This window comes from Chionomys nivalis, chromosome 4 (assembly GCF_950005125.1).
Source record: "Chionomys nivalis chromosome 4, mChiNiv1.1, whole genome shotgun sequence".
Lineage (NCBI taxonomy): Eukaryota > Metazoa > Chordata > Mammalia > Rodentia > Cricetidae > Chionomys > Chionomys nivalis.
The window spans coordinates 5,833,322-5,855,968 of NC_080089.1; the positions used below are offsets into that span (position 1 = coordinate 5,833,322).

Here is a 22,647-nt window from a genome sequence, read left to right on the forward strand (position 1 = left end):
TGCTCCCCTTTCTTTGAGATTTCTCAGTCTTTGAAACATGCAAAGCTGCAGAACACAACTATGGTGCTTTGCACACTCTAGTTTATATACCAGTTTCCTATTTACATAAATTTGTTCTTTTACTTGACTTAACATATCAGAAAGGCAGAGCATTTATGTGGAGTTTGTTTAATATTACATAATGCTGTGATACACAGCCAAGGCAGCCAGTAAATATTATAAATAATTTTGCTGAAGAATGTAGATGTCTGCAGATGATTCACATCACACATTATAAACTAAACCTATATTGTTTCCTAGAGAAAATCACCACAATTTAAAACTATTCCTTGTAGCATGACAATGATATTACAATAGATTTTATAGTGCTCTTATGAAGAGGAGCTATTTATAGGTGACAGGCATGGTAGGGTGCATTATTAGTAAAATGACAAGCATCAATATTTTGTATTCACATCTGTACCATTCAGAAATGTAAAGCTTAGATACATATTTGATACTATTACAATTATCTATATTTCCTGAAAATATTTTCAAATTGTTGATTATAGTCTAAACAATAACCTAGAACATAAAAAAATCTAAACTAAGCAGCATTTTTGTAGATTTTACCTTTAAATATTATCTAAACTCTTTAGTGTCTACAGTTAATATTTAGATTATAAAAATTAATATCATCAGTTTCAACATCTATGTTTTGAGAATTGTTCCATTAAAATAATTGGAAGGTCAAGAGATTGATGACTGTGTGATACAATTCAAACACAGCTCACTGAGAAAATTGAATGGCAGGGTTAATTTTGACCTAGCCAAATGAAGTTAGAATTAGGCATTTGTAGTTAAGGGATCCTGTCCCTCCATGCTTCCACTCTATGGCTGTTCTCTACTAAGATCTCATGGACTAACTAAACACACTCTTTCCAAAGCATATGTGTACAGTGACCTTGTCAAACCTTAGAGGAGTTACCATATGGTTTCAAAATGGATTTAGGGACCAGGAAAAAGAAGATGGTACTATCTAATCCTGCTACTACTCATGTACATTATGTAATTCTATTTGTGGAGACATTGTGATGAAGATACAGGATCGTTTCTGTTGGTATGTGTGCCAGCGGGCTAAGGAAAATAAGTGAGATCCTGAATAAAATATTAGTGACCTTTAAAAGGGTCTGACCTTGAACATTATGTAAAAATAAAAAAGTATACTTAAATGATATTTTAGAAAGAAGTGGTGACTATAAAAGACCACACAATACACAGGTTTGTGAAGCTCTTTAGCATGGGCTTGAAGTACATACTTTATGAGCAATAGCTGTTTTTATTTAAGTGAAAAATTTACACTATTAGCTCTCCCATATGAGAGACCACACAGTCAAACTTCACTTAAGAAACAAAAGTTTGTCTTTTACATATGGCATTGGAAGCATCTCGCATTGCTTTGCAAAGCTCTTTTTTTACATTCATGACTATAAATGTACTTGAGAGCTAAGAGCAAGTATTTGAATTCTTGCTGTGCATTTGCATGGTAAAAGGTCCTCTGAGTCCAAATGGAATTCCAGACCTCTGGGACTCGAGGCAGCATTCTACATCACCACAAAAATACTCAATTCATGACTTTTGTTTTTAAACCATATTAGGACATTGTTTTGTCAGACTTTGATTTTATAGGAAAAGACTGGAATAAATAATATTAGTATTTACTGTCATACTTAAACAATAAGGAAAAGTACAAAAAGATAGTTCATATTGTTCTATATATAAAGCCAAAATCTGCAGTTCAGCACCATGCTTCCAGTGCAGTGATGGTAAGGGTCCCTGGAGGGAACAATTTGGCTTAAATACTCGTAGATATGTTTGGCTTAAATACTCTGTCTGGCTCCATCCCTCTGCATGTGGAAGAAAGAATTTTCTTCTTGGGTCTTTAATGGTCTGTGAAATGACAAGAATTTAAGTCTAGACTCAACCTGTTGAATCCCACAAATATGCCCTTAGTGGAGCATTTCTTTTGTTAAAAATTTTATTTCCATAGAGCCGATAAAGAAAACACAAACTGGGTGAATTCTGTAAATAGAAAAAGGGGCAAACAATCAGGAACCACAAATGCAAGCATAAACTGCAGAATATAAGACATGGAAGAAAGAATCTCAGGTATTGAAGATACGATAGAGAATTCATCAGTCAAACAAAAATTTAAATCTAATAAAATTTAACACAAAATATTCAGAAAATATGGGACATCATGAATAGACCAAACCTAAGAATAATAGGGATAGAAGAAAGAAAACATCAACTCAAATGCGCAGAAAATATATTCAACAAAATCACAGAAGAAAAATTTCCCAACCTAAAGAAAGATATCCTTATGAAACTACAAGAAACTTACAAAACACTAAAGACTGGCTCAAAAAAAAGTCCCCTTACCACATGATCATTAAAACACTAAATATACAGAATAAAGTCAGAATATTAAGAGTGGCAAAGGCAAAAGGCCAAGTAACATATAAAGACAGACCTATCAGAATTACATCTGACTTCTCAGTGGAAACAATGAAAACCAGAAGGTCCTGGTCAAGCATTATGCAGACATTATGAGACCACGGATGCCAGCATAGAGTACTGTACAAAGCAAAAACTTTTAAACACCATAGACAGAGAAAGCAAGATATTTCATAACAGAACCAGATTTAACCAATACCTAGCCACAATTCCAGCCCTACACAAAAAGCAATTTTCATAATTCCTACCTCAATTTTATTATACCTATTTCCTAAAGTAAAACCAATGAAGTATAGAATGCAAACTTTTGTACTGGACACTTATGACAAGCTTTCATTTATCTACTGCAAGACCTCTGCTGCATTATCTTCCCTCTTTAAAAGACAAACAAACAAACAAAAAAAACTAGATGTTTTTTTCTTCCAAGTCACAGATTGCACATTTAAAGATTTTCAGAATGCTTGTAATTCAAATACTAGCATTTTATTTTCCTCAGAAGCAGTTAATTTTCTAGAGAAGTAATCTTCAATTTCCCACTTTTTTTGTGTTCCATAGAAAATTAAGGATAATTTCGACTCTCTAGTATCATTATTTCAGAGAATATTTCAAATAAGATGCTATAATATTTGATAAAATATATACTTATTACAAATATATAAGAAGGGAAAGATAAAGGTATAAGAATTAAAATTTTATGTCCATGTACTTTAAAACCTTCTATGTTGTTGAGGTCCTTGATGACTATTTAAAAAATTCTGAACCAATACACATGTACACAGCTACTTTCTCTTTTTCAGTAGCATTTTTCAGTTTGATATTTTTAGTAATTTCCCATTTTTCACTGTTATCTTTATTAAGATAATGGTAATTATTCTTTAGTATCTATGGGTAATGATTTGGTATGTCTATAGACTGTGTAGTGATCAGTGGAAGCAGTAGGAATACCATTGACTCAAGCATCTTTTACCTCTTTGTAGTGAGCAGTGAGTGTGTTCAAAGTGTTCTTTCCTATCTGTTTGAACTCTATGTTTCAATACTATCAGCTCTTCTCATTCTTCATGTAGAGCACCAGAACTTACTGGTCCTGATTGGCAGTGACATTGTTCCCTTTATCTCATATCTCTTACCTTCTCCTTCCACCTTTAGCCTACTGTTTCTGGAGCTCACTCCTCTGCTCCTGTGTCTTCTTATGGTAGTGACACTGTCTTTAAAATAAATAGGTTGAAGTGCCAAAGAGAAGAGGCTGGATGTTGAATGACAGATGAAGAGCTGTGACCAAGAAAGATTCTTAAGAGCAGACGAAGTGGGGTTACTGTTAACTGTAGAATGGAGCCAGGCATTGTGCTTGAGAAATGAGCAGCCCCAGTCTGGGCTACATAGTGAGTATCAGGACAGCCTGGGCTACAGAATGACACTTTGATGGTTAGTGTTAATTCTTTACTTGACAGAATCTAGAATCTCTTGAGAGATTGGGCTCTGGGTATACCTGTGAGGAATTATCTATTTTAAGGGCTATCTCTGAGGATGATTTTGGATATTGTCTCAACCCTACACAACAAACTATAGGCAGCTGAGGAAAGCAAGAAGAGGGAATGGTGACCCTCCCCAGGAAAGAGCACACCAGACCAGTTGACTGCCCAGTGTCAAATCATCAGCCCTGTAACAAGTAACATGGTATGAAATTAACATGTTATATTTGCTAATATATGTATATACAAATACACATATTCATGCAATAACAATGAATGACAAAATGAAGTCATGAATTTGAAGGGAAGAAGAGGGGTATGTACAGAAGAGTTTTAAGGGACAACAAGGAAAAGAGAAATGGTCTGTGTGTAATAGGGAGAGGGAGGTAGAGCGGAAGAGAGACAGATAGAGAGAGAGAGAGAGAGAGAGAGAGAGAGAGAGAGAGAGAGAGAGAGAGAGAGAAACTTAGTAGAGCATGTTGGCTTTTTCTCAATGCAGCCTAGGGTTTGTCACATGATGGCGAGTTTGCTGATGGTCTTCACTGGGTTATACACCACTTAGGAACAAAGAACCCTGCAGTAGATTTTTATTCAGTACTGCATACAAAGATTCACAGAAGTGAGGGTATTTTAGAAGGTCCTAGTGATTGTTAGTAATAACACAAGAGGTAAGAATGAGAATGCTTTTGCTTTTGAAACTTGGATCATAATTTTAAATGGAGACCTGGCATATATTCTCCATGTCCAGAAATCTTGTCAATATCAGGAAAATAGTTTCAAATAATCCTCATGAGCCAAGAAAATCCAAACCAAGTTTAATGAGTGACCTTCTGACTTGCAAACTTTCATTACAGGTCTTTGTGGTTCCAAATTTTCCAGACAACATATTTAAATTGGTACTGTCACTTAGTCTTCCTCACCATTCCTCTAGTCAGATGTAGAAGCTCATGAAAGTTTGCTTTTCACTTCTTGTATAACAGTGCTAACAGATAATCTGTTGTGATTAATACCTTCAGAGGGCACATAACATTGTATCAAAGCAGTGATATCTAACTGGTGGGATTCAGATGCTCCCTGGATCCTTTCTCAAGCTTGTGACTGAGAAACACTGCAGGTACAAAACAGAAATTAAGACGCATGTCCTCTGGAACAAAACAAGGTCACAAGAGCAGGGAAGTACTGAAGGAAGAACTCAGTTAAGAAGTCAAAGATACTGTTTGATCAGGCTCTAACTGCAATGCTATCTCTAGCAGCTATCTAAACAATATATAAACAACAAAGGGAACAATAAATATTGTTCATTCTTGAAGTGACCCCAGAGTCTGGTGTCTCTATTTATCATTACCCTCCTTTCCAGGTACTGTGATGACCATGGCTAGGTTGGCTGCAGCATCTAACCAAATACTAATTTCCTCCACCTTCTTTCTACATATTTACTGGGTATTAATTTAGTGTTATCATTTGTGAAACACAAGGAAGAAATTCACTATGAATGCATTATCATCTCTTTCATCAAGCAGTTCACATTAAAGAGGGGTTAGAAAACTCAATGTAAATATCACAGCAATACAATCTCAAAGTGGCATAGGGCCAGTCAAAAGTGGAACCTCAAATATCCAGGTGGTCACAAAAAACTCCCCATAGTAAGCAACCAGGTATCCATAATCCATCACCTCATTCATGGGCTGTCCTAGAGAATAAAAAAAAAAATACATGGAAAGTCAAGGCTAGAACCCAAGAAAGCTACAATTTTCAATTGGCAATGACAAATGTTTTGATCCTAATCTTTATTTACTTATATTTTAAACCTGAGCTAACATCAGTGAATGACAATAACTTCATTTCATTAATCCCAGTTTTGGCCAGAACCTGAGAATATAACTCAGTAGCAAAGCACTTACCCAGCACCCTCAAGGCCTTAAGTTCAATGCACAACACCACACACAAAAACTGCTATTTGTGTTTTGAAGTGAAAGATGTATGTAAGCAGAAACAGTGCTATGGTAACTGCTAAGTGAGCAACACATTCTGTCATATAGCCCTAATACTGGTTAACTGAGATGTCTCTAATAATTAGAAGCATTAGAGTCTAATTCACTTTCCCTTGTTGATAAAGCAAGATGAACAATATTTATTGGCATTGTTAATTTTTAATTTAGCCATAATTAATTAAACGAAGTATAAATACATACTTTTTGTAAACAAGTAACAGATTCAGAAATGTATGAAATGAAAAACAAAGAACTGTGAATCAAACGAATTGTTACACGCTTTTAGAATTTTTCCATTTTTCTATATTCTTATGAAATTAGAACTCAAAGACAACCTATTTTTCTATTCACCAACTTATGCTATATATTTCTAACATACTCAAAAATCTCAAGATTGCAGTACTTATATTCTGATTTTTCAAAAAAGAAATTGTAAATGGGACCTCCTGAAACTGAGAAGCTTCTGTAAAGCAAAGGACACTGTCATTAAGACAAAAAGGCAACCTATTGAATGGGAGAAGATCTTTGTTGTAATAGGAGCGGCAGGGCTGTGTCCCCGGCACCCGGCCGTCCGCATGGCTTATGTCCCAAAATAATTACACGGAAACTGTATTTTTTTGAACATTGTCTGGCCCATTAGTTTTAGCCTCTTATTGGCTAGCTCTTACATGATATATATATAAATACTTTACATTGGTATGGATTTGAAGGTCAATTTTGTTATATGCATATGTATTTCTGATCTTGATTAAGGTATTGTGATTGTGTAGTTCATTTAAAAATGTAATGTATAATTAGAAAATATAGGTTGCTAATGGATAATCATCGATAATAGTAAAGCTTGTAGTTATGTTAGTTAAATTTTCTAGATAAACATAAATATATTTCAGTTAGATAGGCATTCTTCATATCTTTCAAAGGCTACAAAATATGACATTTAAATGTTTTAATAACTTAGGACTGTTATAATGAGATACGTCTGCTCCTGACAGTACCAATCTACTTCAAAAAGAAGATGGGCATCAAAGAGGCTTCTTATGGAGTTGGTTAGCCATTTGGGCAAGAAACTACTCTTGCCTGGACTGATACATAAACTGGACACAGAGAACCCACAGAGAGAGGACTGTTAAACTTGCCTAAAGGTGAGATGATCTTTTGGGGTTCCTGATTTATAAAAGAGTCTACGAGACATTCTACAGGACACAGCAAAAAGTGACTGAACTGTCTTTAAAATTTCCTGCTTGATAAAAATGTCTGCTGGATACTATGGGCCTAACGGCTGAAGATGGATGCCCCAACGGTACAGAGAAACTTTGGGTGACTGTCCAGGCAGCAAGATGTCTCTGTCATTTCTAGAGTTTTCTTATTTCTTGTTTACTTAGGTAATATTATATCCTTCTGGAGTCTTTGATAAAGTTAAAAAATAAATAGATAGTTATAGTTTTCCTTAGTTATGATAAAAGATAAAGTAGATTTAAATATTGTCACTGTAATTCTTGCTTGATAACTGTTTTGTTTGTAATTTTACTATGTTAAAGTTAAAGCCTTCATTTTTGTTTAAACAGAAAAAGGGGAAATGATGGAGGTGGGTCTTTATCTATCTGTTGCTTTCATTGGTTAACTAATAAAAAAACTGCTTAGGCCCATTTGATAGGCCAACCCTTAGGTGGGTGGAGTAGACAAAACAAAATGCTGAAAAAAAGAAGCCGAGTGAGGAGTCGCCATGATTCTCCCACTCCAGACAGACGCAGGTTAAGATCTTCCCTGGTAAGCCAACTCGTTGTGCTACACAAAATATTAAAAATGGGTTAGATCAATATGTAAGAGCTAGCCAATAAGAGACTAAAACTAATGGGCCAGGCAATGATTAAAAAAATACAGTTTCCATGTAATTATTTCGGGGCATAAGCTAGCCATGTGGGCGGATGGGTGCCGGGGATGCAGCCCCACCGCTCTTATTACAACAAATATTCACCAATCCGGCATCTGACAAAGTCCTAATCTCCAAAATATATAAAGAAATAAAGAAACCAGACATTAAAATTCTGAATAACCCAATTAAAAAATGGGGTACTGAACTGAACAGAGAATTCTCAACAGAAGAAGTTCAAATGGCCAATAGATACTTAAGGTCATGTTCAACTTCCTTAACAATGAAGGAAATGCAAATCAAAACAACTTTGAGATACCACCTTACACCTGGCAGAATGGCTAAAATCAAACACACCAATGATATCCTATGCTGGAGAGGATGTAGAGTAAGGGGAACACTCATTCATTGCTGGTGGGAATGCAAACCTGTGCAACCACTTTGGAAATCAGTGTGGTGGTTTCTCAGAAAACTGGGAGTCAACCTAACTAAGGATCCAGCAATTCCACTCTTGGGAATATACCCAAGAGATGCCAAATCATACTACAAAAGCATCTGTTCAACTATGTTCATAGCAGCACTATTTGTAATAGTCAGAACCTGGAAACAACCTAGGTGCCCCTTATGGAAGAATGGATAAAGAAGGTGTGGCACATATACACATTAGAGTTCTACTCAGCAGTAAAAAACAATGACATCTTGAATTTTGCATGCAAATAGATGGAAATAGAAAACACTTTACTGAGTGAGATATCCCAGACCCAAAAAGATGAATATAGTATGTACTCACTCATTATTGGATTCTAGCCATAAACAAAGGACATTGAGTCTATAGTTAGTGAATCTAGAGAATCTAAATAATAAGGTGAACCCAAAGAAAAACATATATTTATCCTCCTGGAAATTGGAAGTAAAGAAGATCGCCGGGCAAAAGTTAGGATCATGGGAATGGGGGTGGGGTGGGGGGAAGGGAAGATGGGGAGAGAAAAGGGAGAAGGGGAGGACTGGGGAGAGCTTGGGGGAGTAGGATGGTTGAGATGGAGGAAGGGTGAATATGGGAGTAGAGAAGAAGATATCTTAATTAAGGGAGCCATTTTAGGGTTGGCAAGACACTTGGCTCTAGAGGGGTTCTCAGGTGTCCAAGTGGATGTCCCCAGCCAGGTCCTTGGGCAGCAGAGGAGAAGGTGCCTGAAATGGCCTTGTCGCATAGTCACACTGATGAGTATCTTCACTATCACCATAGAAACTTCATCCAACGATGGATGGAGATAGAGACAGAGACCCACATTGGAGCACTGGACTGAGCTCCCACAGTCCAGATAAAGAGCAGAAGGAGTGAAAAGATGAACAAGGAAGTCAGGACCGCGAGGGGTGCATCCACCCATGGAGACAGTGTGACTAATCTAATGGGAGTTCACCAAGGCCAGCTGGACAGAGACTGAACAAACATGTGATCAAACCAGACTCTCTGAATGTGGTTGACAATGGGGGCTGACTGAGAAGCCAATGATAATGACACTGGGATTTGATTCTACTGCATGTACTAGCTTTGTGGGAGCCTAGTCTGTTTGGATGCACACCTTCCTAGACCTGGATGGAGTGGGGAGAGCCTTGGACTTCTCACGGGGCAGGGTACCCTGACTTCTTTTAGGACTGGAGAGGGAGGGAGGAGGAGGAACGGGGGAGTGGAAGGGAAATGGGATGAGGTAGACATTAATAATAAATAAATAAATAAAAATAAAAAAGTGTAAACAAGTTTTAAACTAAAAAAATATGTTCATAGGAATTTAATTTTAGTTAATTTTCTCTTCTTAGTACTCATTTTAAATATTTGAAGAGTTCTGTATTTTGCTATAAATTAGTATTCTAAAAGAAAAAAAATGTTAACAAATTTTAAAACTTGTAAGGAAATTGAAATATTTATAAGCAATAATTATGAAAGTAAAGGGCAAACACAAGTTTAAAACATGACAAAAGCAAACGTATGCTTAAAATGAAAGCTCGTGCTCACCCTGCACTCTGCTCCCTTGAGTAAAGAACTGCCCCAAGAAGACATCTTACTCTTTCACATAAGTACTGTTCATATTTTAGAAAGTATTTGTTAATGTACATCCTGGAAAAAATCTCAAAATGATCTGAAACAACTCAGGAATTTTGGTTAAAATATAAATCAAAACAAAGCAAAGAATATTTACATATATCTTCATAGGTCAAGAGAAGAAGCTCCTTGGAAGCTAACCATTCCTGATAGAAACGATCATTAGATCTTTTATAACTTTACTTGTACATACTGTGGTGGTACATGCCTTTAATCCAAGCACTTGCAAGGCAGAGGTTGGCAGATCTTTGTGAATTCAAGGACAATCTGATCTACAAAGTGAGATCCAGGACAGCTGTAGGAGGTTCTTCTATTCATGTGTAGCTTTCATTGGTTAATGAATTAAAAAAAAAAAACCTGCTTTGGGCCTGATAGGGAAGGACTTAGGCAGGCAGAGAAGACAGAACTGAATGCTGGGAAGAAGGGCAGAGTGAGAGACGCCATGGCCATGAATCTTCTGCCTGAGATGGATGCTTGTTAGTATCTGGCCGGTAAGCCACAGTCACGTGGTGATACATAGATTAATAGAAATGGGTTAAATTAAGATGTAAGAATTAGCCAACAAGAAACTAGAGCTAATGGGCCAAGCAGTGTTTTAGTGAATACAGTTTCTGTGTGGTTATTTTGGGGGCTAAGCTAGCCAGGAAGAACAAAGGGGCCCTCCTTGTAACAGACAGCCAAGACTATACAGAGAAACCCTCTCTCAAAAAATAAAAACAAGAATCATATCTAAATATAAAAAAATCAATATACAGCAAGCCAACAGCTAACATCAAATTAAATGGAGAGAAACTCAAAGCAATCACTAAAATCAAAAACAAGACAAGGCTGTCTGCTCTTTCCATATTTCTTTAACATAATTCTTGAAGTTTTAACAATCGCAATAAGACAACAATAAGGAGATCAAGGGGATTCAAATTGGAAAGAAAGAAGTTAAACTTTTGTTATTTGCAGATGATAAGATAATGTATATAAGTGACCCCAAAAACTCTACCAGAGAACTCATACGGCTGATAAATACATTCAGTGAAGTGGCAGGATACAAGATCAACTAAAAAAATCAGTAGCCCTCCTATACACAAAGAATAAAGAAGAAGAAGAGGAAAATCAGAGAAATATCACCTTTCACAATAACCACAAATCACATAAAATATCTTAGAATAACACTAACAAAGGTGTGAAAGACCTATTTGACAAGGACTTTATGTCTTTGAAGAAAGAAATTGAAGAAAATAGCAGAAAATGGAAAGATCCTCCATGCTCTTGGATAGGAAGGATCAACATAGTAAAAATGGCAGTCTTACCAAAGGCAATCTATAGATTCAATGCAGTCTCTATCAAAATCCCAACACAATTCTTCACTGACCTTGAAAAAATGACACTCAACTTCATAGGGAAAAACAAGAAACCCAGGATAGCCAAAACAATCCTGTACAAAGGAACTGCCAGAGGCATTACCATCCCAGACATCAAGCTCTATTACAGAGCTACAGTAATGAAAAGAGCTTGGTATTGGCATAAAAACACAATTATCATGAGTGAGGTAACATAGACCCCAAAAAACCAAATATTGTATGTACTCACTCATAAGTGGATACTAGTCATAAACAAAGGGCAATGAGCCTATAGTTCAGGATCATAGAGAAGCTAAGTGATAAGGTGAACACAAAGAAAAACATATATAGACCCACCTGGAAATGGAAATCAGACAAAAATTTTAGAGCAGGGGGACACGGAGTACAAGGAAAGGGAGAAGGGGGGTTGAGGAGTATTTGAGTGAATGGGATAGTCAAGATGGAGTAAGAATAGATATGAGAGCAAGGATTGAGATATCTTGATTGAGGTAGCCATTATGGAGTCAGCAAGAAACCTGACTCCAGAAAAATGCCCAAGAACTCACAGGGATGACCCCAGCTAAGACGCTAAGCAACAGAGAAGAGGGTGTCTGAACTGACCTTACCCTGTTGTCAGACTGATGATTATCTTAAATATCACCATAGAACCTTCATCCAACAACAGATGGGACAGAGGCAATGACCCACATCAGAGCACTGGACTGAGCTCCCAAGATCCAGTGAAGAGTGGAGGGAGAGAGTATGAGCAAGGAATTCAAGACCATGAGGGGGTCATCCACTGAGACAGTTTGCTTGAGCTAATGGTAGCTTAACAACTCCAACTGGACTGGGAGTGAACGAGGATAGGAACAACCAAGGGGGTTGACAGCTGGGGCAGACTGAGGGGCCACTGATAGTCACACTGGGATGTGTCTCTACTTGCATATACCAGCTACATGGGATCCTATTCTCTTTGGATGTAATCCTTGCTCAACCTAGATGTAGTAGGGAGGGTCTTGAACTGTCCACAGGGTGGAGTGCATGGCACTCCCTTAGGGTTGGAGAGGTGGGGGAAGGATCTGTGGAGGGAGGTGGAGGGGATTGGGAGGAGGGGCGGGAGGGGGAATTTGGATTGGTATATTTTAGGTAATAATAAAAAAGAAAGAAAAAAACAAAAAAAGGAGATAAAAACAAAAACAACAAAAAATGCATGCATATAAGAGCTTTTTATGGTATGTATGTGTGTCTTTATATATACGAATGTAAAGTAATTTTCAAATGTATATATACAAGCTCATAGATTTATGTATATATTTTCCATTTTCTAAAAAAAGCATTGGTGAGGATGTTAGTCATATTCTCCTCTCTCTAAGGACTTAGAGGAGATCATTATCTTTAATGATACAGCCACTGGTAAGTTATCCGTTATTAGGTTCCTCACAAGCAAAAAGAGGACATGAAAGTAGAGAGGGTTCCATTTCAGAGGAAGTTGAGAAAGATAATTGGGAGATAAAAGTGTAAAAGAAAAGATAAATACTTTGGTCAAAAATACAAACATGAAAGAATTTATCCATGTGTTTGTGAACAGGGTTTTGCTATATATCCCTGGCTATATTGAAATTGATTATGTCGACCAGGTTGGCCTGGAACTAACAGAGATCCACCTGCCTTTGTCTCTACCTCCTGAGTCCTGAGGTTAAAAGCGGTATCCAATCTACTCTGCTAACTCATTGCTATTTTCAAGAAATGAACCTTACAGATTATATGTATGACTATGACCAGGTAATTGTTCTCTTTTGTGGGCTGCATGCACGTGTAGATGTGGTATTGTATATACACACAAAAAATAACTGCAAATTTTATTATTATTTAACTCATTTATTTAGAAATTCATTTTTATTTCTATATAATATGTGGTGATGTAGTTAAGTCAATATCATGCCATACATTGTTTGCACCAGCTAAAGAAATGATTATTTTCCAGCAAAACAATTCAAAAGATCACACGAAATTTAATACTTGTGGAGTTTGCTGCATTCTCCAGCATCTATATTACGTTGTAGAGTATTTGATTATATTTCCACTTTTCTTGCCTTTGTCTTTATTTCTTCTTAACACAGCCAGATCCCTTACAGTCTGTGTGGTCTGAAAAGTCCAGGCTTGCAGTTGCAAGGACGCACAGTTTGTGTTACAAGCTAAGTATTGGTTGTTGGTTGTTACAGTTCTCACTGAAAAATTGTGAACATAATACATACAGTAACAGCTCTCTGAGAAGCAACTGAGTAGCAAAATTACATTTCTTGTACAGGAAGGTGTTGCTTAGTGCAGTAGATTGTATGAGAGTGGAGCAGGCCTTGCTATACACATGAATGACGAGCAGAGCAGAGCTGTGGTGACTCCTTCTAAAACACACACGTAATTATTTTATGAACTGCTTAAAATGACTCTAGTTTCCTGCTCTAGGAAAAAGAATCACATCGTCTCCCAGCCTGTAGAGCAGTCCACAATCCTCCACGTTAAACCTCTCCCCTAAGCAGTACTATCTTCTCTGGTCTACGCAGTCTGCCAATCCTCCACCCCCTCCTTACTCTCTACACACATTTCTCCTCTTCAGAGTCATCCAAAGTACCTCTGCACTTTACCTTTTACCCTTGTTTTGTTTGCCTCCAGTACATATTGTATCCTCATGTCATTTTCAAGGCTTAAATGTATCACTATATAATTTCTGAATTTTCTTCCCCCAAACTTTTGTGCTTCAGAGAAAAAAAAAAGGAGTGGATTACAGAACAGTAGGATTAGGACCAACTAAACATATTTTTAAGTAACATTCATCAACAAAAATTGCAAAGTATCTTCACAGAGTTTAGAGACACGGGGCCTCCATGATAACCCAATGTACCTGTTTTTAACTGAATGTCAGCCAGAACTGTTACGTGAGATCTATATGCCACTATATTCCTGAAGCATTTAAAAGGCATTTAAACATCAATCAGCTTCATATATCTTTGGAACATTTTGATAACAGCCTTCTTGCATCTGTCTGGAATACTTCATTCTTTCCACTACTGTGGCACTAGCCCTTGCATTAAAAACAGAAGAAAGAGGACAAGGGAGTGACTGCTGATGGAACAGGTCAGAGTCAGAGACCTCTACAGGACCAGGTCTAATTCAAGGACCTCTGCTAGAGCTGGCCCTTGAAAGCTCCTCAGAAACAGGTACAAGGAAGCAACTGCCAAAGGAGCAGGTCTGAGCCAGAGAAATCTGCAGTAACAGGCCCAAGCGAGCTACGTTCACTGAAGTAGGTACAAGGGAGCTACTGCCAAATAAGCAGACCTGAGCCAGAGACCTCTGCAGGACTAGGCCCAAGCCAGGAACCTCTTCGGGAGCAGGTCAGAGCCAGGGACATCTGAGGGAACAGGTCTAAACTAGCAAGCTTCACCAGAGGAGGCCTGAGACATCAACCTCCTCCTGAGCAGGCCTGAGGCAGAAACCTCTGTAGAAGCAGGTATGAGTGAGCAGGCCTTAGTCAGAGATCTCTGAGGGACCAAGTATGAGTAGGGACCTCTGTGAAAACAGGTCTGGAGCCAGAGACCTCCATGGGAGCAGTACTAAATTTCCTCTGAGATTGCAGAGCAATCCCCAGGAATGCTGAGCAATGTGCAGGGTAATTGGAATTGTGGTCCTGACTGCACCATGAGGAGCAACCATCTGAGCCTTGGATCCACTGGTACCTGGAAGATTGACCACCAGAGGCACAGACCCAACTGTACCAATCAGATGAAAAGATGGGTAGACAAGGTAAGAACACATTCAACACCACAAAGAGCAGTACTATACCAACAAAAACAAGTGGTTCTATAAAGGCAATACTTGAACATGCCAATATATATGAAGCAGAAGAAAGACATAAAATAATAACTTTAGGAGAATGTTTGAATCCCTTAAGGAGGAAATGAAAAATTCTCTCAAAGAAATGGAGGAAAAAACAAACAAAAAATTGGAAGAAATCAACAACAAAAACAGAAACCGAGGGAATTCCAGAAATGGAAAATATGAGAAAACAATCAAGAACCACAAATGTAAGCATAAAGAACAAACAGCAGAATACAAGAGATGGAAGAGAGAATCCCAAGCATTGAAGATAAAATAGAAGAAAGAGACTCATCGGTTAAAGAAAACATTAACTATAACAAAAACCGAACACAAAGTATCCAGGAAATATTGGACACCATGAAAAGATCAAACCTAAGAATAATAACAATAGAAGAAGAAGAAGTCCAACTCAAAGGCAGAAAATATGTATAACAAAATCAGAGAAGAAAACATTCCCAGCTTAAAGAAAAATATGCATATGAAGATACAAGAAGTTTACGGAACAACAAATAGACTGGATCAAAGAAAAAAGTCTACTTGCCACATAATGATCAAAACAATAAATATACAGTATAAAGACAGAAAATGAAGAGCTGCAAAGGAGAAAGGTCAAGTAACTATAAAGGCAGAACTATCAGAATTATACCTGACTTCTCAGTGGAAACAATGAAAGCCAGAAGGTCCTGATCAAGCATTATGCAGACATTAAGAGACCACATATTCCAGCTCAGACAACTGTATTCAGCAAAATTTTCAATCACCATACAAGGTCAAAACAAGATATTTCATAACAGAACCAGATTTAAGCAATACCTTGCCACAAACCCAGCCCTACACAAAGTACTAGAAGAAAAACTCCAACCCAAGGGAGTTAGCTACATCCACAAAAACATAGACAATAGATGATCACATAGTAGGACATCCCAAAGAAGTAAAAAAACACACACAATAACATCAACAACAATGAAAACTAAAATAACAGAAACTAGCAATAACTGGTCATTAATATCCCTTAATATAAATGGACTCAACTCACCTATAAAAAGACACAGGCTAACGGATTGTATATGAAAAGAGAATCCATCCTTCTGCTGCATACAAGAAACACAACTTAACCTCAAATGCATTCATTGTCTCAGAGTAAAGGGTTGGAAAATATTTTCCAATCAAATGGAACTAAAAAGCAAACTGCTGTAGTTATCCTTATATCTAACAAAATAGGCTTCAAACTAATATCAATAAAAAGAGACAAAGAGGAACATTTCATATTAACCACAGGAATATCCATCAGGAGGAAATCTCAATGCTGAATTCTATGCCCCAAATACAAGAATACCCTCAAATGTAAAAGAAACAATTCTAAAGCTTAAATCACACATTGAACCCCACACACTAATAATGGGAAACTACAATAACCCACCCTTACCAGTGGACAGGTCTACCAGACAAAAAATTAACAGAGAAATAAGGGAACTAAAGATGTTATGACTCAAATGGACATAATAGAGATCTGTAGAACATTCCATCAAAGCATAAAAGAATATAACTTTTTCTCAGCATCTCATGGAACATTTTCAAAAATTGACAACATACCAGGTAACAAGGCAGACTTCAACAGATTAAAAAAAATGGAATAACCCCATATATCTTACCGGAACACCATGGTTTAAAATTAGAATTCAACAGCAACATTAATTTCAGAAAGCCCACCAACACACGGAAATTAACCAATGCTCATCTAAAACATCAATGGAAAAAGGAAGAAATAAAGGAAGAAATTAAAGTCTTCCTAAAATTCAATGAAAATGACCACACAATATACCCAAATTTACAGAACACAGTGAAAGCAGTGTTTAGAGGAAAGTTCATAGCACTAAATGCCTACATAAAGAAGCTGGAAAAATGCAACACTAGTGAGTTAACAGAACACCTAAAAACTCTAGAAGAAGAGGAAGCAAATTCATCCAGGAGGACTAAACCAGAGGAAATAATTAAATTGAGAGCTGCAATCAGCTTTTGGGACTTGGCTCCAAGATGATCAAAAAAAGGAGAAACAACAGTCATGTCAAAAAGGGCCGTGGCCATGTGCAACCAATTCGCTGCACTGACTGCGCTCACTGTGTGCCCAAGGACAAGGCCATTAAGAAGTTCGTCATTAGGAACAATGGAGAGGCGGCTGCTGTCAGGGACATATCCTAAGGAAGTGTCTTCGACGCCTATGTGCTCCTCAAACTCTATGTCAAGCTGCATTACTGTGTGAGCTGTGCTATTCATAGTAATGTAGTCAGGAATTGACCTTGGTAAGCTCGGAAGGACTGAACACCCCACCACGATTTAGACCTGCTGGTGCTGCCCCATGACCTCCACCAAAGCCCATGTTAAGGGGCTTCATAAAGACAGAACACCTTGGAAAAATAAAACAGGACATACACTTTAAAAAAAAAAAGAGCTGAAATCAACAAAACTGAAGCAAAGAAAACAATACAAAGAATCAATGAAAGAGTTGGTTCTTTGAGAAAATCAACAAAACAGGCAAACCTTTATCCAAACTAACCAAAAGGAAGAGAGAGAAGATCCAAATTAACAAAATCAGAACTGAAAAGAGAACAGACGAGAAAACCCAGAGACTCATCAGGTCACCTGTTTTTTGACAAAAAAAGCAAAAAAATATAAAATGAAAAAAAAGCATATTCAACAAATGGTGCTGGATTAACTGAATATCCACATGTAGAAGAATAAAAATAGATCCATGCACAAAACTCAAGTCCAAATGAATTAAAGACCTCAACCTAAAACCAACTACACTGAACATCATAGAAGCGAAAGTGGGAAGTACACTTGATTGCAATGGCACAGGAGACTACTTTCTAAATATAACCCCAGTAGCACAGACACTGAGAGAAATAATTAATAAATGGGACCTCCTAAAACTGAGAAGCTTCTGTAAAGCAAAGGACACGGTCAACAAGACAAAACAACAGCCTTCAGAAAGCAAAAAAAAATCTTCACCAACATCACACTGGACAGAGGGCTGATCTCAAAAATATACAAAGAACTCAAGAAATTTGTCATCTAATAAACAAATTATCCAATAAAAATGGGGTACACAGCTAAATAGAAAACTCTCAAAAGAGGAGTCTAAAATGGTTGAAAGACAATTAAGAAAATGCTCAACATCCTTAGCCAGGAGTGAAATGCAAATCCAAAAAATTCTGAGACTCCATCTTACACCTGCAAGAATGGCCAAGAACAAATACACTGATGACAACTTATGCTAGAGAGGTTGTGGGGTAAAGGGAACACTCCTCCATTAATGGTGGGAAGCAAACTGGCAGTTGCTTTGGATATCAGTATGAAGATTTCTCAAAAAATTAGAAAACAATGTACCTCGAGACCCAGCAATTACACTTTTAGGTATGTATCCAAAGGATATTCAATCATTCCATAAGGACATGTGCTCAACTATGTTCACAGTAGCATTATTTGTCATAGCCAGAATGTGGAAACAATCTAAATGCCCCTCAAATGAAAAATGGGTAAGGAAAATGTGGTACATTTACACAATGGAGTAATACACAGCAGGAAAAAAAATGACATTCTTAAATTTGTGGGCAAATGGATGGATCTAGAAAACACCATATTGAGAGAGGTAACCCAGACTCAAAAAGAAAATATAATATGTACTCACTCGTAAGTGGCTTTTAAACACAAAACAAAGAAAAAACAGCCTAAAATTTACAATCCCAGAGAACCTAGACACAGAGGACCCTAAGAGAGATGCACATGGATCTAATCTACATGGAAATTAGAAAAAGACAATATCCCCTGAGTAAATTGGGAGCATGTGAATCATGGGAGATGGTAGAAGGGGAGAGGACTGGAGGAAAACATATAGCTCAATAAAAACAATTAAAAAACAGAAGAAAATATCAATAAAGAAAACACATAAACAATCTATGTGTAGAAAGAAAACACTTAGAGTCAGAATTGTTGTCATGAGTCAGAGTTCTCATGTAGCACAGTCTTTGTCCAATAGTCTTTACTAATCTAATGATTCATTCTTCAAACAAATACTGCCAAGTAAAGCTTTCCTGAACACTTTCATGTCTAAAATTTTTAATGGATTTGGATCAATTATGACAAGTTGATTTTTAAACTGTTACATCAATTTTAAATAAGCTTGCTTGTTTAGGGTATATATCAGTGTATCATATATCATATATGTTACTACATTATCTGCAAAACATATATATATATATGTATATCCCCATTTATTACATATGAATCTATCTACCTATCATCTATATATCAGTTATATAGCTACTGCATATTATCTGTCAGTATATAAACTACCAATAAAATATGTGTCTCTATTTTTGCCTTTTGTTTATTTACCTAATAGCTAGCTATAATATGCCATTTCTTTATTTCTATGATGCAATCACCTATCTGACCTCTGCCTGCTAAGGAAGACAAAGAATTTAGTCTCATTATAGCTCATATTTCCAAACAAGATTTATTTGAGATGTGTTTGCCCTATACTTCCTCGTGCTATCTCATCTCAGACTACCACCTTTCCTTTCACGGATCCTTTTGTAGTTTTCCAAAACCTCTCCTGCTCTTATTGTCACTTATAGCTTTATAGACTACAGGCATCCTCACAAACATGCACAAACAATGCAAGTTAGGATATACATAACAGAAAAAATGTGTAGTGTTGCCTTCTCAAATCAAGGAAAAACATTAAAAAATTTTAGTGGCTAATGATGTCATTAAACAGTAGATATGAATATCAATTAGTCTCTCAAAAGCTGTCTCAGCAATAAAAGAAATATTTTTGTACTGAAGGCTTCTCTTCAAGAAAGAGGCATGCAAAATTTCCAAAGGAAAATTAATATACTTCTTTTGGATCTAAATCTTTTGTAAGGAAGAAGAGGTAAATGCTTCTAACCCTGACTAGGTAAAATGGACACCTCCACAGACATACTTAGAACTTATTCAAGAATAAGCTCATTTCAAACAACAGGGGAATAAAGGATTATAAAAAAAATTAAAAAGTAAGTTGTCAGGAAATATATGCCAAAAGTTGCTATGGAGGTGATGAAATGTTGTACATTTTAAGAACATGCCTTTATTTCGGAAATCTTCTACTTCCATGAACTTTCAGATGTGCTGAGGGAAGAGGCAGTGTCTGCAAAGTGGGTTTTCCAGTGTGTGCTCTCTAGTTCACCTGACCTTTCCAGCTGGGCTCTTTCAGTTTTTAAAGTGGTTTCAGTCCACATTTCAAGTTCTGTTAGCCAGATATCCAATGTTATAAATCAATTTGAAGTGCTCATCTATCAGTTTCAAATTTGTCAAAGAATGATCTGACTGATCCTGTATGCCAATGTGCATTAGAGTCCCAACTACTCCCCCTCAAACATATTCCTTTTCTTACCTCACTCTAGAAGTCAGATGGAATAGAAACAATAGAAATGAATACGTAAAACAAAGAAAATGCAGATCACCTCTCTGTATCAGCTTAATTCTTTTTACCCCTTTCTCTTGCTTTATGAAAAGCGCCTCATGAAAATTCCCATTGAGCTTAAGAGTGCCCTGCAAGACTAGCGAGGAGATCACCCACCCATGTATGCATATTCTCACTGGTTCTCACACTGTGCCAGGAACTATATGAGATGTGCTTCCATCATTTAACAACATCCTTTGCTTTGAAAGATCTTATTCTGGTGTGAAATGTAGATTGCAAAATATAAAAATTTTGAACTAATGCTTAAAATTTTGACAAGTTCCGGTAGCTATTAGGTTAATGTTCTGGTACAAAGTGTAAGTGGAGTTGTGATTTGGGGCATATGCTGGGCAGTATTTCTAAAAGTCCCATATGCTCTGAATCTTGAAGGTTCATAAGAATGTCTTTAAGCAAACAACTGGATAGGGGATTCCAGGAAAGGAGCAGAAAGCTCAAAGACAGAAGAACTGAGCACCCAGCACTAAAGAGAACAAAAGATAAAGAAAAGCTGTGGGTGGCCTTTGATTTGTAAATTAAGATGGCTCTCTTGACCTTGGCTTATAAAGTAGATTAAGAGGGCTGGGGAGATGGTTCAAAAGATAAAGTGTGAGGAGCTGAGTTTGAATCACTAGCACCCACATGAACCTGAGGCAGTAGCACATGTCTATAACTCAAGTGTTTACATGTGGGAGCAAAGGTAGGAGATCCCCCAAAACAAGCAGTCCAGCTCTCTTGGCAGGCACTTCTGATAACAGAAAAGGCCCTGCCTTGAGTAAGATGGAAGGCAAGGACTCACACTCAAGGATGTTCTCTGACTTCTACACACATGCTTGGGAACATGTGGGTAGTTACACTTTCACACACAAACATACACATGGACCTGAACGCAAGAAGCAGATACATGGACACAAATGTATAAACATTCACACAATACATATGCACATTCACAAAGACACATGCACATACACACAGACACTTGTATGTTATTGATGCAGGACACAATGTAGAAGCATGTAATTAGCAATGAAAGCCACAATGATGCAGCATTGACTTGGTCATGGTTGGTGGAATTAGAGAAGAAGTTGAAAATATGTGATAAACTTGAGTGTAGAAGCAATAGGATTTAATCAGATGACAAGTGAGAATCATAAAGAGAAGAAGAAATCAAGGAAACATTAAGGTATGGTATAAAATATATGCTACAAATATCCAAAACCACAGTATGGTCCCTATGCCTGTTGGGAAAAGAGAAACAGATGACAAAACCATTAGACGAGCTTTCCAAGAAACACAGTGCAGAAATTTAATCTGGGTTCTCCTTCCCTAAAGGAAGGAAATGAATTCTGCACTGATGCAACAGTTCAAAGTTTTTAATCTAAAAAAATCGCTTATTCACATAACAGTGCAGAAAAACAATGATTTTAATATGAATAAGGAAATAACTCTCAGAGTATTTAATATAGAGATACAAATTTTAAAACCATAAATATCCTAGGAAGCAGAGGATAAATATTTGTGGTTTTAAAAAGAAGAGTGCATCTTAGAATTACAACACAAAACAGAAAAGCCAAAAAGAAAATGACTCATAAATTTGAAAAATCCAAATTTATAATGTCTGCATGACAAAATACCTTTGTGAGGAAGCTGAGGCTGAATGAAATGTGATGGCCTCATGTATAACATAGCAGCCAGTTAATTATTAGAATATAAAAATGTTTTTTTTTTTAAAGAAGAAAGCATGGGACAACAAAGGAAAAGACCAGACAGTTCACAAAGAAAGAGGTACACAAGGCTTTGAAGTATAGAACAATTTTCCTTCTCACTATTAAAATTATGCAAATTAAAGTAGCAATTAGTTGTCATTTTCACCTCACAGGATGAGTGATGATTTAAGAGACCAATAATGACTAGTGCAGGCAGGTCAAAGAAAACAATTATTCTCACATACTGGAGAATGTATATAGCATTTGTTAAAGAAGAAAATATGACCACATCAATTAAGAGCTCAAA

At 36.9% G+C, this 22,647-nt stretch overlaps 1 protein-coding gene and 1 pseudogene across 9 annotated transcripts in view; one reads left to right on the forward strand and one right to left on the reverse strand.

The window, feature by feature from the left end:
* The window catches only part of Gria4 (glutamate ionotropic receptor AMPA type subunit 4), a 368,523-nt gene that overhangs the window by 333,763 nt on the left and 12,113 nt on the right, over positions 1 to 22,647 (reverse strand). The window lies entirely within an intron of this gene.
* On the forward strand, positions 17,166 to 20,738 carry LOC130873968 (40S ribosomal protein S26-like; annotated as a pseudogene).